Source organism: Phyllobates terribilis, unplaced genomic scaffold (genome assembly GCF_046119375.1).
Source record: "Phyllobates terribilis strain yellow unplaced genomic scaffold, ASM4611937v1 Scaffold_9__5_contigs__length_417890890, whole genome shotgun sequence".
Lineage (NCBI taxonomy): Eukaryota > Metazoa > Chordata > Amphibia > Anura > Dendrobatidae > Phyllobates > Phyllobates terribilis.
In genome coordinates this window covers 296,593,715-296,607,846 of record NW_027362769.1, presented here as the reverse complement: position 1 = coordinate 296,607,846, position 14,132 = coordinate 296,593,715, and positions in this window count along the sequence as shown.

Genomic DNA, 14,132 nt, shown 5'->3' with positions numbered 1-14,132 from the left:
TACTTTGCCAAACAATATCTCATATGGAGAGAGTCCAGTCTTTTTATTAGGCGTGTATCTTACTGAAAACAGAGTAAGCGGTAAACAGTCCGGCCATGGTTTTCCTGTCTCAGCCATGGCTTTCTGAATTTTTAATTTCAATGTCCCATTCAGTCTTTCCACTTTACCACTGCTTTGCGGGTGATATGGGGTGTGGAATGCTTGTTGAATTCCTAGAGCTGACATGACTTCATTCATTATTTCACCTGTGAAGTGTGTACCTCTGTCACTCTCAACTACCTCTGGTACCCCATACCTGCAGACCACCTCAGCAAGCAGTTTCTTTGCGGTTGCCGCAGCCGTGGCTTTGGCAATCGGGAAAGCCTCTGGCCATCCTGAGAACAAATCAATACAGACCAACACATATTCCCATGATCCTGACATTGGCAGCTGAATATAATCAATTTGCAGTCTCTGGAATGGAGAGAGGAGCCGGGGGTTGTTTTTGGGTGGTGTTTTAACTACTCTACCCTGATTATGTGTAGTACATATCATGCACCCTTGTATCAGGTTTTCTATACAGGTGGAGAATCCTGGTGCCACCCAATGTTTCTGCATCACACTCATCACACCCGTTTTAGATTGGTATGTCGGCCCATGTAGCATCTGGGCAGCTGCTGCGTACAGTGCCCTTGGAAGGCATCGTCGTGTCCCTTTCCCCCATACCCCATTTGCTTCATTCAGGCATGCACCTTCCTTTAACCACTTATCAACCTCCTCCTTTTGAGCCTGATCCTGCATTTGGGATAAGATGTCCTCCGACACAAAGGGGATTTTAGGGGCACTTAACTGACGTATTGTTGACCCTTGTTGCGGCTTACAGGCTGCTGTTTTTGCCGCTGCATCTGCCATCGCGTTTCCTCTACTCACCTGGTCGGTGCGTCTGGTATGTGATCTTACCTTTATGACGGCTACCTTTTTGGGTAGTTGTAGTGCATCAATTAACTGCTGGACCGCATCAGCATTCTTAATGGGGTGTCCTGCTGCCATCAGGAAACCTCTTGACATTCATATGGGACCAAAATCATGCGCTATACCGAATGCGTACCTAGAATATGTGTAAATGTTAACAATACTACCTTCTACTAGTTTACAGGCCTCGGTTAGGGCCCTAAGTTCGGCCTCTTGAGCCAATTGGTGTGGGAGCATTGGTTCTGCCTTGATTACTGCATTGAGGGAGACAACTGCATATCCAGTATGGAAGGTACCTGAATCGTCCTGATGACGGGATCCATCTACAAAAAATTCAAAATCTGCATTTTGTAATTCATGTTCAAATACAGTAGGTAAACCTGCCGTTTCTTGTGCCATCATTTGTACACAGTCATGAGGAACATCCTCTTTTGGATCTTCCTTAAATAGCACAGTACCAGACCGCTCCTTTAGATCCGAGAGAGGTAACAAAGTTGCTGGATTCAGGGTAGTACACCTCTGTAAAGAAACATTGGGAGGCATTAACAGTGCACATTGTAACCTGAGATGACGTGCTGCTGAGTGGTGAGCGGGTTGCACTTGGTTCAATATAGTGTAGACATCATGAGGTGTTAGCACGGTGAGCGGGTGGTCAAGATCAATGTCTGCAGATTTGTGGAGTAATAGTCCAACAGCATGCAGAGCACGTACGCAGGATGGTGCACCTCTGGCTACCGCATCCAATCTGCCACTAAAATAGGCAACAGGTCTCTGATTATCACCGTGTGTTTGAGTTAAAACTCCTGCTGCATGTCCAGCTTGTTCATGAAGGTACATAGTAAATGGGAGCTCATAATTAGGGGTACCCAAAGCTGGTGCGGCCAAAATATGGTTTTTGAGTGAATAAAAACAGTCTATTGCCTCTGGTGTTAGTACAAAAGGTGTTGGGGTAAGACAGTCATAGAGGGGCTGCATCAAAATAGAGAGAGCATGAATCCACTGTCTGCAATAGGAAACAAGTCCAAGAAAAGTTCTGAGGGCTGCAACATTAATGGGGACGGTGAATTCCTGTACTGCTTGTTTGCGTGCATTTGTCAAATGACGAGCTCCTGGTGTAATGCAATGTCCCAAAAAGGTGACTGAAGATTTACAAAACTGAAGCTTATCTTTCGATGCCTTGCAGCCAGCGTGATAGAGAAACAACATAAGCGATATAGTTGCACTATGACATTGTTTCCTAGAAGGGGCACAAATGAGCAGGTCATCGACATATTGCAGAACAACGATATGTGGTTCAGACCATCCCTCCAGTATTTCCTGCAGACTTGCAGTGTACATTGTGGGTGAATTCTGGGCACCCTGTGGCAACACTGTCCATGTATATTGACTACAGGGGAATGTGAAAGCAAACAAGTACTGGCAGTCAGGATGTAATGGTACACTGAAAAATGCATTTGCCAAATCGATCACTGAAAAGCAAAGAGAGTTAGAAGGTATCTGTGACAGGAGAGTATGCGGGTTGGGCACAACTGGTGTTAGAAGTTCTGTGGCTTTGTTAACCAACCGGAGGTCATGGACCATTCTATATGCGGCTGGTTGTCCTGGCACACTCTTTTTCTTTACTGGGAACAGGGGAGTGTTGCAAGGGGACTGGGTTTTGACTAGGACTCCCCTGTGTAGCAATTTTTAGACTTGCTGGGCTATGGCATTCTCCTGAGCCGAGCTAAGGGGATACTGCCTCTGTTGAGGTAAGATTGCTCCTGGTTTTAATTTTACCATTACTGGTTGAACTCTTAACCTACCAACATCTGTTTTGTCTGAGGCCCAAAAATCATGTGGCACAGCATGCTCCAATATCGGGGGAAACTCATTTGTCTCTTCTATGCTGGCAATATCTAGTGACATAATTTTGCAAAGGGTACTTGGTTTTAAACCTGGGGTCATGGTGACAGTGCCATCGGGATGATGCTCAATATGTGCTTGTAATTGGGACAACACATCATTTCCCAAAAGATTACATTGGCCTCGGGGCGATACCATGAGCTGGCTATGTACAGTAGCTCCTTGAATTTGCAGGGGAATTCTCTTAGTGACAGGGAGCAGGATAGACTGGGAATTGAAGGGGATGGCAATGACATGATGTGAAAAATCAGTGTCAGTGTATGGCCAATCACCTTGCGTAATTACTGAATTGTCGGCCCCCGTATCTACTTGGAAATCAATTTCATGTCCCCCTGGTAGGTTCACCTGCACTATACAACTGGGAGTTGGGGGTAAGGAGATGAGGGGGTTCATGTGCAAGCTACCCTCATCCTATGGGGGCGTTGTTTGGTCAGCTGGAGGACCCGCACTCTGAGCATTTGGATATGGGTTGGTCCTACAGTCCTTTCTAAAATATCCTGGCTTTTTACATCCGTAACACAGTCTCTGTCCTCCTGCAGTCCGTCCTCTGTCTCTGTTGTTTCTAGGGGTAGTCTCTACTTTGTGTACTCTGGCAGCTCTCTTTGCCTGTGTTATGTCATGCTGTGCCCCCTGGGCTATTCTAGCCAAATCCTCTGCTTTCACTGATCTCCAGTCTGGTCTACTTGCTTTTACCTTCTCTGCAATTTCTTTCTTCAGTCCATTCATGAAAGCACTTGCTAATACCCTCTCACTAGTCTTATTTTCGGGAATAAATCCCATTTCTGACCAAGTTCTCCTTAGTGCCCAAAAGTAATCTCTGGGGTCTTCTTCCTTACCTTGAACCCAGTCTTCTAGTGTAACCTGCCTCTCTGCCTGTCTGTCTTTACATGCCTTTTCCAACGCTGCTGGGAATAGGACTCCAGCTGCTGCATCATTAGATTCTGCATCTACGGGTCCAGTCCTATTGGCATACTGTTTTTTTGTCTCATCTATCAACCTATCATACCAATCATAGCAGGCTTCATCTTCCAATTTTCCCTTAATTACCCCCTGTAGATCCAACCTAGTTGCATTGTACGTATCCTGTATGGTTCCTATCATTCTGGCAAAACCCATAGGGGACTGGGGCGGATCTGGCAGCTGGGAGATCAATGCCAACTGCTCTGAGGGACTCCATGGTCTATACATTAACATTGTACGAGCTTCCTGACCTGGAACCACTGCACCCCCCCTGCTGCTGCTTCTGCTGCTGCTACTGCTCCCGGTGCTCCTGGCACAACTACCGTCCTCATTGGGAATAGTCTAGCTGGATGGGGTCTCGGTCCTCCACATGCCACACAGATGTCTACTGTCAAGGGATTCTGCTGTCCACATCTGGGGCAAACCCAACAATTGGGTTCCTGGGAATTCTGATACTGGGGTGGGGGTGACGTCGGGAGTGGACAGGGAGGAAAATCTGTCATTCCGGTTTTTGTCAGTCTGTAACATCCGTCTCCTAGCTCTTCAATTCTTTCCTTCAAAATAAGTGCATGCATTCATCCATACATCCACTGTCTTCAACAGACCCTTATCTTTCAGCCATCCATGATATCAGTTAGAGAAGGATTTCTCTCAATTCATCTCTCCATCCTCATTCATTCCCTCTTTACACAATATTTTGTCAATTCCAATCAGTGCCTGTTTCCCTTCTCTGCGTACCACTAAGTCTTTGGCTGTAATGCCTTCCTTGGCATTTTGGTTCCCCATTCTTTTGGTTCTCCTCACCTAGAAGAGACTCCTCAGTCACTTAGACAATGATCACTTAGACAATGGGCCACAAAGGTTTCTGAACCATTCCACTACTAGCCTTCCAGGACTTATACGTCAGCCAGAAAAACAGACCAAAAACATCAATTCCGAGACACACCCACAACACAATCATCGGATCCATACTTTCATTCTTAAGTTTTCCAAAGGATAGAAGGCAGGACTGTCAATTTATCTGAGGAATTCTACTGGTTCAAAGGGACCTGAGCTAGACAACAATCTGTGAATTACCTGGGGAGCCGACCGCTCGGGGGTGAGGGAGTCTCTTCTATGCAGTGATATAATTAGGTAGAATATAACAGTTATTCTTACCTCAGCGCTGTATATATCACCAACAGAGAGCTTCACTCGTCCCATGTCTCAGACCGGTCGAGCACCCCTGGGTAGTTTAATTCAAGGTCCCTGTTCGAGGCGCCAGCTGTCGTCACTGCATTCTGGGTCTTCTATCCTTTGGATTACGATATTGGAGAGAATGAGACACAGGACAGGATGTTTGTGTCTAAACATGCTCTAAACTTTATTACAAAACACAGGGTTGATATACACCCTGAAGGCAGGAAACGGATTTACCATATATGGTTCGATTATACAATTTAGCTGAACAAGCGAAAAAGCTAGTCTCTTTATGCTTTAAAATATTTAATTAGACGTATCTGGCTAGCAAGGCCACGTTATCTTCTTGCAATAACACATTATTGCTACAAGAAGGATCATCTGGCCAGGGAGGATACGTTATCTTCTTAGCAAGAACACGCTATTGATACAAGAAGGAACATTTCAACTGGTGTTGTCTTCACCTAAAATAACTGTCAGACTTATATAGCATAGATGGGGCCCTTAAACTTGAGGGGCCTCATCTTCTACTATAACAATGGCCTAATACAATGAGTACCACACACCACTTGTATGCCCAAAATTATTTTCCGAGCTAGATGCAGATAAAAACTATTTGTAATTTGCAAGCTGGAGGAGCTTAGTATAGATGGACTAAGAATAAGTCCCACACACTGCTACAAGCCCAAAATTATTGCTAATTTGCAAGCTGGTGGATCTTAGTATAGATGGCCTAATAGAATGATGCTATGCCCAAAAGGTTTTACTTGGCTAGGTGCAGTAAAAAAAATTGTATTCTATACACAGGTGGTGTAGCTTGCAACACAGATATGCTACTCCACTGACTAACACACACTGCAAGAGGCCAAAAAGGATTTGCTTAGCTAGATTTAGCCAAATGCTGTGAAAACACTTGCACAGCACTGGCACAGACCTGCCTGGCAAAAAGTCCTAGGAAATGCTGTAAAATAGTCCTCAAAAGGACTGCAATTACAATTAGTCCCTACTCCCAACCTATCTATTTCAGAGCACAGACCTGCCTGCTAAAAGTCGTAGGAAATGCTGTAACCTAGGCCTCAAAAGGACTGCAATCACAACTATTCCCTACTCCCAAGCTATCTGTATATTTCAGAGAAAATTGGCTTGAATTTAACACTGAAAGTATAGCGCACACAACAACAGCGGTGCCGTCTAACACGCAGCTGCAGCAGTGAGAAAATGGTGGCGACAGGGAAAATGGCTGGGTCTTTTAGGGCAAGGACATGTGACATACACAGCCAATGACACATGCCCTTGCTTGTGTGAAAAAAAGCAGTTCGCTCCGTGTGTGCGCTGCTGATAGGCTGACAGATTGCACATCCCCACTGTAAATGCCGGAAAGAGAAAAAAAAATGGAGATTTTCATTATTTCTGCAGAGATCCATCCCCTGCCCCTCCCTCCGCCCCACTGTACTCTCAAACTGCGTATTAACATTGATTATAAGCATTACTGTGAAAAAATCCAGTTATGATTTTGGTGCACGAACAGTTATCGAACATAACCTCGAACAGCCGGATTTTTTTCAAATCGTTCGTGTTCGCCGAACGGCTCGAACACCGCTCACAACAGCTCGAATTTGAGATTGGCGAACAGTTCAAGTCGAACAATGCTCATCATCTCTACTAGTAAGCACTAGGTGCTGCCCTTACTGGAAATTGGGAGACTGGGGAACCAAGAGATAGGGGGAACCATGTAGTGGGTGAGGGTGGAGGACATACATCTAGTTTACACTTAATATTTCATATTTAATAAACAGTCATCTTGGGCTCATAGTTCTTTGATTGTGATCTCCATCCCTGAACGTGGCTTCTGGGCGAACCTGCAGCGGGTGGAGACACGGCCCTCGTACCCTAGCCTTGAGTCGAGGGGCAGGTTGGAGTAAACAAATGTCTCAAACCCTGTCAAGGACCATAACCAAGAAGGCCTGGAGCTTAGGAGTGTAGCTCCACCGCAAAAGGATCCCAGGGGGATGCAGACGGAGCGGTATACGCCATCTGTCCTCGCTATTCTGGCCTAGTCAGAGGGATTACGGCTGCAAGAGGGGTGCCGGCCCCCAACACCTGACTTTGTTACTCTACGTCCCAGTCAGGGAAGCCCGGCAGGCCCTGAGGATCCCACCGGGTAACGGACGGAGCGGAGCTGCCACCAGTACCCTTTTTCTGAGCGTAGTCCAGAGGGAGACCCGGCCTATCTACACACACACGGACAGTAAAGGACTCGGCCTGAAGTCTAGGAACACTCTGGTGCGGGGTCCTGATTAAGCACTTGAATTACTCGGAGGTTGTCGGACCCCCGTCCCTGGTGACCGCAGAACTCCGTGAGGAGCAGGGAGAAGCCTTGCAGCTGTACTCTCCAATGTGAGTAAAAACCCTGGAAGTCGACCCCTATGGTCTCCGGACTCTTTATTTCTGCACTGCACCGCACCACGTAGCGCCAGACCTCCTACACTACAACTCCCTCCATACTTGTCTCTGCCCTGAAGCCCTGCTCCGCCTATGGGGAGTAGTATCAACGACGGCTGCCACAACATCCCGCCTTAGAGGACTGCTGCAGCCCTGGTGGTCTTCACAAGGTACCACAGGTGGCGTAGTCGATAGCAACCACTCAACCCTGATAGCCCATACCACTCTTTTTAATGTGACAGGCCTGGGCACGGAGCGGGTCCAGGCCACGACTGCTCCCCCAACATCTGATCCAGCTCTGAGTACCCCATTTCCCAGGGTAGGGCTGTGAGCGTCACACTTCAATTTTGTGGTTACTTACTATTGGTCTTCTTTGTGTTATGATGATTCACAATTTTCGTGGTTTGTAGAGAAATATGGTTATTTGTGATTATAGTAATATACAATCGATGTGGACTGATACTATAACTACTACATTGAATATATAATTTTTTGACTTATGGCTGTATACATTTGATTGTATATTTGGGTGAGCTATGCATTGACCCCTTTTGTTCCCACCTTTCTTGTTTCAGAAATAAGCTGTGAAATTATACATCATCACTTGATTAAATATCTTTAATTGCACACCTTTTCTCCTTTTTTTATTTTTATTTTTGTCATTCATAGGCTAACGATGAGCGAATCCCTGTGTATTCAGCTTTGGCCACTGTCCAGCCCGCACTGGCAGTGATTGGAGCGGAGGGCAAGCATACGCAGTAGCATGCACTCGCGCTCCATTCACTGTCCTGGATTCTGTTCCGGACAATAAAGTTTGTTGAAAGGCTGAGTGCAGGGAAGCCAATCAACAAACTTTGTGTCTGCAGCCCCTCCCTCAGTCATTAGCGTAGGTTGTTTATGGGGAAAGAGAAGGGGCACAGCTGAATACACAGGGATTCGCTCATCCCTAGCAGTAAACTTTAATGAAAGGGGATTTTATGTTTGCTATTTAGGCCTCCCGCAGGTTTAGTCACTGTTGTCATAAAAAATGGGATCTTCAAATTGCAGAGTTAGAGGAATACCAGTGATAGAAAAGCAACCACCTACCTGCTTACTGCTTCTCAGTCTGTTTGCTATGATCCAGACAATCTCACGTTGAATAGGGAATCTATCAGACAGGCTCATCACTGGCATTGAGATATTGAAGCAAATGGTAACAAAGCTTCCTTCAATAGCAGTGGTCCACTGACTGTACACTGGGACAGGAAAAGGTTTGCAAGCCAGACAGCAATGAAACTGCTGAGCGACTGGCAGTACTAGTGTCTAGAGGAGGAACTGAGAAGTTGTTGGTCCCAGAGATACCTAACAGCACAGGAGCAGCACAAGCTAAGTCTGTATTCAAAGTTCTTCACAAGTGGCAGCTCTTGGATGAAGTGAAGTTTATATCATTCAACACAACCAGTAGTAACACTGGTACAAAGGCTGGTGCGTGTGTCCTCTTGCAACAGAACTGCAGAAAGAACTACTGAGTTTGCCGTGTAGGCACCACATTCACAAGCTAATTATTGCAAGCGTGTTTGATAAATTGCGGCTGGAATCAACTGGTCCAAACATAAAGTTGTTCGACAGATTTTTGGCTGCCTGGAATAAACTGGATTAAACAAAGTTTTTGGCTGGAATGGAAGATGACATAGCTTCAACGGAGCTAGGTCCACTTAATGAGCGTCTAGTTGAATTTTGCATCAACCAGATTGCACAATGACATCCAAGAGATGATTACAATGAATTGTTAACCCTGAAACTCCTGTTCCTTGGTTCACCGGCAAACCTATACGTACACATTAACACTCCAGTCGCCTACTATCGGGCCCGATGGATGGCCAAAGTGATATACGCTCTGAAGATCTTAATGTATCATCAACAATTTCATTTAACTTTGATTGAGTTAAAAAATCTCCATCAATTTTGCACTTTTAATGTCCGTTTATTATTATTATTATTATTATTATTATTTATTTACATAAGAAGGGGTTACATACCAAGTAAAAATATCACTTACAGTAAACAAACTAACAATGAATAGACTGGTACGGAGGGAAGAGGACTCTGCCCTTGCAGGCTTACATTCTACAAGAGTGGGGAGGAGACAGTAGGTTGGGGGTTGCAGTAGCTTCGGTGTTTTTGAGGAGGCAGCAGGGTCATTGCAGGCTGTAGGCTTTCTTGAAGAGATGGGTTTTCAGGTTCCGTCTGAAGGATCCGGATGTGGTCCAAAATCGGACGTGTTGAGGCACAGAATTCCAGAGGATGGGGGATATTCGGGAGAAATCTTGGAGGCGATTGGGTGAGGAACGGATAACTGTGGAGGAGAGAAGGAGGTCTTGGGAGGACCGGAGGTTAGGTGAGGGAATATATCAGGAAATTAGTTCGGAGATGTACGGAGGAGAGAGGTTATGGATGGCTTTGTAGGTCAGTGTTAGTAGTTTGAACTGGATACGCTGGGGGAATGGGAGCCAGTGAAGCGATTTGCAAAGGGGCTTAGCAGAGGAGTAGCGAGGCGAGAGATGAACAAGTCGTGCAGCAGAGTTGAGGATAGACTGGAGGGGTGCGAGAGTGTTAGCAGGGAGGCCACAGAGGAGGATGTTGCAATAGTCGAGGCGGGAGATGATGAGGGCATGCACAAGCAGTTTAGTAGAGTTAGGGTTGAGAAAAGTACGGATTCTGGAAATATTTTTGAGCTGGAGGCGACAGGATGTGGCGAGAGCTTGGATGTGGGGTTTGAAGGACAGGGCAGAGTCGAGGGTTATTCCGAGGCAGCGGATTGTCGGTACAGCGGAAAGAGTGATGTCATTTATTGTGATAGAATGATCAGGTGGGAAGGATTGCGAGATGGTGGAAAGATAATGAGTTCAGTTTTGTCCACATTGAGCTTGAGGTAGCGGGAGGAGAAGAAGGAGGATATGGCTGATAGACATGCTGGGATTCTGGACAGCAGAGAGGTGACGTCTGGGCCAGAGAGGTAGATCTGGGTGTCATCAGCGTAGAGATGGTACTGGAAGCCATGGGATTTTATGAGCTGTCCCAGGCCAAGGGTATAGATTGAGAAGAGTAGGGGTCTTAGGACAGAGCCTTGAGGGACTCCAACAGAGAGGGGGCGGGGTGAGGAGGTAGCGTGGGAGTGGGAGACGCTAAATGTGCGGTTAGAAAGGTATGAGGAGATCCAGGATAGGGCAAGGTCTTTGACGCCAAAGGAAGAGAGGATCTGTAGTAGGAGGCAGTGGTCAACTGTATCGAAAGCAGAGGACAGGTCAAGAAGAAGGAGTACAGAGAATTGTCTGTTAGCTTTGGCTGTGAGCAGGTCATTGGTGATTTTGGTAAGGGCAGTTTCGGTGGAATGGTGGATGCGAAAGCCGGATTGTCGGTTGTCGAAGAGAGAGTTAGATGAAAAGTGGGAGGAAAGTTCGGCGTGAACGTGTTGCTCAAGCAGTTTGGAGGCAAATGGGAGCAGCGATATGGGGCGATAGCTGGACAGGGCGGATGGGTCTAGGGATGGCTTTTTGAGGATGGGCGTGATTGTGGCATGTTTGAAGGCAGCAGGGAAGGTACCAGAGGATAGTGATAGGTTGAAAAGATGGGTTAGGAATGGGACGAGTGTGGGGGTGAGGTTGAGGAGGAGGTGGGATGGGATGGGGTCGAGTGCACATGTGGTGAGGTGTGATTTGGAGAGGAGACGAGTAAGGTCTCTTTCCGTGATGTTGGGAAGGGAGGTTATGGGGTTAAGGAAATGGTGTGGAAAACAAAGGGGTTGTGGTGGTCGGACAGTAAAGACTTGCCGTGTTTGGTCAATCTTGTTTTTGAAGTGTGTGGCAAACTCCTCGGCAGAGATGAGGGAGGTCGGAGGGGGCGGTGGAGGGCTGAGGAGAGAGTTAAAAGTGTTGAATAGCTGTTTGAGGTTGTAGGATAGGGAGGATATGAGGGTTGTGAAGTAGGCCTTTTTAGCAGAGGTGAGTGCTGATTTGAATGCGAGCGTTGCTTGTTTGAATGCAGTGAAGTCTTCTTGAGTATGTGTTTTCTTCCAACGCCGCTCCGTTTATACTTGAAGTCTTTGTGCCTCTGTCAGTTCCCAACCACATTGCCGTAAAATTACTTGACATTAGTGATGAGCGAGCACTAAAATGCCTGGGTACTTGTTGTTCGAGTCGAGCAAATTGGAATGCTCGAGTGCTCGGTCCAAGCAACGAGCCCAATGTAAGTCTATGGAAAAATCGAGCATTTTCCGACGACCCCCCCGGCGGTCTGCAGAGGGCCTAAAAATTGTCCAAATCGATGGGAACAGTGCTCAAATGACATGGGAACAGCATGGGGAAGACCCCTGGAAACATCTCTGACTCCCAGGTCACTGCTGTCAACAATGTTGTCAGAGTATTATGCCACTTTCACGGAATCACGATAAAACATACAAAAACGAAACTAAAATGGATTTTCCTGGGAAAAATGTTAAGGAACATCCTTTCCAGGATAATGACTTGTATCTAAGGTAAACTAAAAAACCAAAAACAAAAATTCTCCTCCACACCTTGGGCTATGTTCACACGTAGTGTTTTTGATGCGTTTTTGCACTTTTGCATTGCTTTCAACGGTGAAAAATGCATTCACTGGTAAGTGTCATTTTAACATTTTACTTCCTTATCTGGCAATGTGATGTGTGAGACATGATCAGACATATCCTGTTTCATTTATGAAGGAGGGACTCTGAAAGTCACAAAGCCTATTTTTATAGGGCCATCAGGCAGCCCTTAGTATTCTTAAAGGGCTAGCAGTCGGCCCTCATTATGGTTAGAGAGCAATCAGCCGGCTATGCTTTGTTGTTCCCATTATTAACAAGTTGGTCTTGCGTATGCAGTGACTGCATGGGCTGCCAAAAATTTGGACGCACCCCAATACCCCATTGAAGAGACATAGAGGAGGGCCTCAGTAAAAAAAAATGTTCCCATTATAAAGGAGCGGGTCTCCTATAGTGGTAATGCCCATGCTGTGACTACAAAGGCTGCCAAAATTTGGGAAAAACACCAATACCAATTTAAAGACACATAAAGGTGGGCCTCAGTAACGATATGTTGCCATTAGAAAGCAGTGGTTCTGCTATACAGTTATAGGGTATGCAGTGAGTACAACAGCTGCTAAAATTTGGGAAAAAACCCTAATACCAATTAGCTTGTAGTGTACTATTCTTAACAGCGACCACGTGTGAATAGTTTCAGTGACACACTGCAACAAACTGTAAATGGAGGCCAATATTTTCCACATTCACTACATATGTCTGGATTTTTATTGCTGTAATAAGGAAAAGATAAGGCTGTATTCTGCAGTGCTAACAAGCAAATGGAGCAGAAAATGATGTACTGTGGATTGCTTTTAAAGCAAATAATCAGGATTAAGATAAAAAAAATAGCCCTGGACCCTGATATCTGGGGCTATGTCTACGGATATCTGTAACAGCAGGAACACACAGAACGTGTAATGGACACTATTGTGCTGTATAGTGTTCACAATTTTCTCTGCCTGCCTAAAGGTACCGTCACACTGAGAGACGCTACAACGATCCCAACAACGATACGACCTGGTAGAGATCGCTGTTGCGTTGCTACGTAATTGCTGGTGAGACGTCAAACAGTACGATCCCACCAACAACGCTGCAACGACACAGTCGTTGCCTTTTCCGCGCCCATTCAGTTACGATTGGTGGTCGCTACTGCGTTCTGATTGGATGGCGGCCTTGCATTATGAGTAGTGCTGAGCGATACCTTCCGATATCAGGAAATATCATATCGGATTGGATCGGACCGATACCCAAAAAGTATCGGATATCGCCGATTCCGATACCGGAAACCAATGCAAGTCAATGGGACACAAATATCGAAATGAAAATAAACCCTTTCTGTCCTTGTAGGTTAATTCTACATGAAGTAAAACAACTAAGAATAATGTAGAATGTATTACGCGAAAAGCCGGCAATTCATCAGCGGCATACACCGGTACCCGACAATTTACAACAGAAAGAATAGAGCTTCACACATAGATTAGATAGATAGAAACATGTCAGTCACATATATATGAAGTACAGTGACAGTGTTGCTTACTGTACCTGTCATTTAGTGTAAAGGATTTATTAAAAAAAATAATAGTGTTTTCATGCACCGTCTCTTTAAAAAAGCCGGCCGGCAATTCAGCAGCGGTACCCGACAATTTACAACAGAAAGAATAGAGCATCACACATAGATTAGAAAGATAGAAACATGTCAGTCACATATATATGAAGTACAGTGACAGTGTTGATTACTGTACTTGTCATTTAGTGTTAAAATAAAGGATTTATTTAAAAAAAAATTGGTGTAGGGTTCCCCGTAATTTTAGGCTCTAGCGGAGGTTAAGCAGACAGCTGGGGCAGATATTTGAAGCCTGGGAAGGGGGTAATACCCACGGAGCTTCCCAGGCTACTAATATCAGCCCCCAGCGGAATACCTAGCCTTTACTAGCTATTAAAATGGGGGACCCCCCCAAAAAATGACGTGGGGTCCCCCCTAATTTAATAGCTAGCAAAGGCTAGGCAGACAGCTGGGGGCTGATATTAATAGCCCAGGAAGGGTGCCATGAATATTGGCACCCTCCCAGGCTAGAAACACCAGCCGTCAGCTGCCCCAGAAATGGCGCATCCATAGGAT